General features: G+C 31.9%; 1 long non-coding RNA gene across 1 annotated transcript; it reads right to left on the reverse strand.

Annotated features, from left to right (window-relative positions):
- Nucleotides 1-1301: 1301 nt before the first annotated feature.
- LOC148307914 (uncharacterized) lies at nucleotides 1302-4418 on the reverse strand. The gene is made up of 2 exons (XR_015837765.1): nucleotides 2297-4418; nucleotides 1302-2167 (listed from the first exon to the last, which is right to left on the reverse strand). It is a non-coding gene; the product is annotated as an uncharacterized LOC148307914 (long non-coding RNA).
- Nucleotides 4419-5347: the final 929 nt, after the last annotated feature.

Consider the following 5347-nt stretch of genomic DNA (forward strand, 5'->3'; position numbering starts at 1 on the left):
CAAATTAGTTAAAAAAGCAATAGAGTTCAATAAGACAGCTTACCTCTGCTTTGTAGGTCTTACTAAAGCATTCGATAGAGTCAGATTAAAGGAAGTCATTAAAATTCTCGATGAAAAAGAAATACCCTCTAATAATATCAGTTATGGCAAATAAAAGCCTATCAGCGGAAGCTAAACTGGCAGTGCACAACGGAGTCCTGGTTCCAACTCTAATGTATGGAAGTAAAACATGGAGTTGGCAAAAGAAGGATGAAAGTAGACTGAGTGCAGTCGAAATGCAATCTCTCAGAAGAATGTGCGACAAAACGATGTATGATAGATGTTCGAATAGTGAAATAAGGAAGGAATGCAAAGCGGAGATAACCATTATCAATAAAATTAAGAAAGGTGCGTTGAGATGGTTTGGACATGTGGAACGAATGAGTGAGGAAAGAACGGCAAAACAAATTTATGCCGAGAAAGACCAAGAAAAACATGGCACGATCAGGTATGCTAAATACTTGAAAGTGGTCAGGTTAGGAGTCGTAGTAATCGGCGGGTATGTATGAGGAGATGCATGAACGTGGAAGAGGCGAAGAATGTTTGCAAAGACAGAGTGGTGTGGCGTTCTATTCTCTCTGCCTGAAGCGGCGTGATGGTTAGTTAGTTAGTTATAAAAGATCTAAACGAACGAGCGAAGAAAGGAGTGTTAAAGAAATTTATGAGGCGAATCTTGTTGGGAACATGAGCAGAGGATGACCGGGCAAAACTTGGCATGATCAAGTATTTAAAATAATTGAAAGTGGTCAATTCAGGAATCCGAATAATCGGCGGGTATGTATGAGGTCCGCCTCCATAGTGTAGCGGTTAGCGCTCTAGGCTACCATGCTGGAGGTCCCGGGTTTGATTCCCAAGAGGGTCGCAATAAATATTATTGATTTTTCAGTCAAATATATATTTAATATGACCCTGGACTGGTACCTGAAGCGAAAGGCTGATCACCTTTCCTTCGTGTATTTAACGATCAAGATAACACTGCTTCTATATAATGCAGTGCCCTATGCACCTTTGGGGTGCGGATAAGGGTTGGGAGGAGGATGTGTGAGGGGATGCGTAAAGAAGAATGTGTACAAAGACAAGAGTAGCGTGGTGTGGTGTTCTATTCTCTCTGCCTATCCCTGCGGAAGCGGCGTGATGGTCAGTTAGTTACTTTAGATTGCATTTCTGTAAAAAATTAAGGCCAATGTTGTAAGATCACAGAGAGCGGGATAGGATGATATTTTTCAAGGATCTCGGTCATTAATGAACAAAATAAAAACATATTTAAGAGCATAATATGTTTATTTTCAGGGGGGAGAGTATACATATATTAGTCACGATGAATAACTCCCAAGAAAATTGTGCAATAACACACGTTTCATGGTTATATCATCTATCTGCCTATACATATCTGCAAACACTAAAACAGTAATTACTGGCTACACATCCAAATAAAACAATGCCGAATCGTCCTCTGTAGTTTATATATTCTGATCCAGCGCTAGGAAATGAAACTGTCCAAAGCGCCAACACAATGGGGGAAATGGAACCCTTCTGCCGCGACAAGTCATTTGCCAATAGTTGCAAGAGTCTGAAAAGGTAACAAAGTTACAGAATTAGTTTTTATGTTTGAAAAATAATTGCGAGCATTACGACCCACTGAGCGATCTCCGATGTGAGGATATCAGACACCGGTATACACTAAGATGGTCTTATAAGGTATACAGTGGCAGGCTTCTCGGAGGGGTTGATATGAAGAGTTCCAACCTCATCATAAAACTACTCGTGGAGCACAGATGGGGGCTGGAAATTTGTCAGCAAAAGAGTCCAGTCCGGTTTTGCGATTGCAAGCTTCGTCGGGCTGGTCTTCTTACATCATATATCCAATATTATTTATTAATTATCATCCATACCTATTTCTTTGTGAACAAAACATGGCCAAGCATTGCACCCACTAGTAAATTGACATTTGTAACTGTATAAGTAAAACTGGAAAACCATTTCAAAATCTATACGCCACGTGCTGTAGCTATTTTTTGAATGACATCTTTTGTGTTTGTTGAATCTTATTTTATATGCATATAGTGCAATAAATAACATTATATGACAATAAATGTGCTTGTAACTATGCCGGTTGTCCGTACTTTACCTAAAATATAACATAAAAACAATAATGAAAACAGACTCGCTGTCAACGGACTGTCAAAATGACATTTCACACAAAGAAGATTGCACAGTTTTTCAGGCATGAAAAACAACAACAAAAACAGTTGATTACCTGCAATGCTGTTGATGGGGTCATTCCGGAGGTTATAGAATACATATTTCTTCTAATTAGCGCTTATTTGAGCAGCAGTCGAGACAAATTTCTTGCGTAATTTGTTTGACAGCTGTTTGGCAAACGGCGGAATGAGAGGAAACGCCTTACCAATAATGAAGTACTCACATTTCCAATATATAATGGTTATTTTCAACACGAGATCACCCGGCTTGTCATTTATTGTTTACAATGAATTACATAAATTAGTTTGTGCAATGAATTCATAACGGCCGCCCGGCCAGACTCGAACGAAGCTTATATACAAACATTATATACTAATGATTTCGCGTCATATCGCCAGGTTGGCAGTGAAATCTTTCGTCTTTCCAAATTTCGTACTTGAACGTTACAAAACCAGAGAAAATGTAACAAAATCTACTATTTTCCTCGTCGTGAGTGACCAGCATCAGAATCAGATAGATAGATAGATAGATAGATATAAAAATTATTATAAAGATAAATTAAGAATAAACTTTAATTATAAACTTTAATTACAAAGCAACACATTGTTTATTTTATTATTATACACCCACTTTACATATTATTTACACTTAATTTTCAAAAGGAAAATATTACCACGTTATAAAACGACAATTTTGTTAATTGGAAATGAATTATGAAACATTAGATGTATTAAAACAATTACTACAATATGTTCGGAGTGAGAGAGAAAAATTAGAAGATGATCAAAGAAAACGATTAGAAGATAATCAAAGAAGACGTGGAAATCTAAGAACTAGTGATAAAATTAAAGATAAAAGTCCATGTAAGATTTGTGAAAATTTAAATAAGGGAACTCGATATCACTCTGAAGCAACGTGCTGGTTTAAAACAAAGGAGGATGATAAGATTAATAATAAAAATGAAGACAAACAAATAACACAGAAACAGTGCTTGAAAAATGAAAATAAAAATAAAGTAGAAAAAACTTCTACGAAAGATAAAATAAAATATACTCCAGGAAAGAAGAATTTAGAAGTAGATTGTCTAAGCAGGAATCCAGTATTAAACTCGAATGAAAATGCAGATGAACAATTAAAAGTTGTAAATTTGGTTAAATTAGAAAATATTTTAAAAGATCAGAATAAAAATGAAGATTTACAAATTACACAGAAACAGTGCTTGAAGAATGAAAATAAAAATAATGTGGAAAAAATTTCTACAAAATATAAAATAAAATATACTCCAGAAAAGAAGAATTTCGAAGCAGATTGTATGAGCAGGAATCCAGTATTAAAATCGAATGAAAATGCAGATGAACAATTAAAAGTTGTAAATTTGGTTAAATTAGAAGATATTTTAAAATATCAGAATAAAAATGAAGACATACAAATAACACAGAAACAGTGCTTGAAAAATGAAAATAAAAATAAAGTAGAAAAAACTTCTACGAAAGATAAAATAAAATATACTCCAGGAAAGAAGAATTTAGAAGTAGATTGTCTAAGCCGGAATCCAGGTTTAGAATCGAATAAAAATGCAGATGAACAATTAAAAGTTGTACATTTGGTTATATTAGAAGATACTTTAAGAGATCTGAATAAAAATGAAGGAATTCAAAAGAAAAAAACAAATGGAGTGAAAAAAAACTGTGTCTACTTTAAAAGGGTCAAGAAAAAAAAATACAAAAAAAAGAAAGAAAGAAAAAAGAACGGAAAAAAAAAGAAAGAAAGAAAAAAAAAACAAGAAAGAAAAAAAAAGAAAAAAAGAAGGAAAAAAAAGAAAGAAAGAAAAAAAAAAAAAAACTTTATCGTATCACTAAACTTATACCAGTCCCTTCACTACTGTAATTGTTGTACGTACATAAAATGTTAAGCATTTTTTACCATTACTTTATTCATTTTGTTGAACAATTTTTTCTTAATTTTGAAATTTATTACGTAAAAAATATTGTTAATTCTGGTAAATAATTACCAAATAATTAATAATTGGTATTCAATTATCTAAAATTAAGTAATTATATCAAAATTTGAGTTACAACTTCACTTATTTATTTTCACCTCTCCAGAGAGGGAAATTGGAGTCAATCCGGGGTTTCCAGCATGAGGGTATAACATGCTAACCACTACACTACACTATGTATGCAAACAATAAGTACACAGAGAATTTTCATGGGGAATTTTATTTATTGACAATGATATATATGTAATAAAATACCTAGGTACCTACCTATACATTTTATGTAGGTACTATTTAATTAAAGTTTATTCTTAATTTATCTTTATAATAATTTTTATATCTATCTATCTGATTCTGACAGTTCAGAATATTTTTTTCTATCGGAAGTCTTTTGTTTTATTCTGTGCGACGCATGCGACATCTGGTGGTAGAACTGTTTTATGTAGGTACTATTTGTAAGTACTTAATAAAATGTATAGGTAGGTACCTAGGTATTTTATTACATATATATATATATATATATATATATATATATATATATATATATATATATATATATATATATATATATATATATATATATATATATATATATATATATATATATATATATATATATATATATATATATATATATATATATATATATATATATATATATATTGTTATTATATTACGTTAAAAAAGAACCTACTCGGGGTCTAAAACCAGGACCTTTAGGCGACACGTCCACTGCTCTACTCATAGATCTAAGTTCCAAAGTAAGCAGTTACTTTTTCTGAAGATATAATTATATAATATTGCTGTAATTGTTGTACGTACATAAAATGTTAAGCATTTTTTACCATTACTTTATTCATTTTGTTGAACAATTTTTTCTTAATTTTGAAATTTATTACGTAAAAAATATTGTTAATTCTGGTAAATAATTACCAAATAATTAATAATTGGTATTCAATTATCTAAAATTAAGTAATTATATCAAAATTTGAGTTACAACTTCACTTATTTATTTTCACCTCTCCAGAGAGGGAAATTGGAGTCAATCCGGGGTTTCCAGCATGAGGGTATAACATGCTAACCACTACACTACACTATGTATGCAAACAA

The sequence above is a fragment of the Brachycentrus maculatus genome, unplaced genomic scaffold (assembly GCF_059751285.1).
Source record: "Brachycentrus maculatus isolate JH-2025_06_01 unplaced genomic scaffold, ASM5975128v1 h1tg000185l, whole genome shotgun sequence".
Classification (NCBI taxonomy): domain Eukaryota; kingdom Metazoa; phylum Arthropoda; class Insecta; order Trichoptera; family Brachycentridae; genus Brachycentrus; species Brachycentrus maculatus.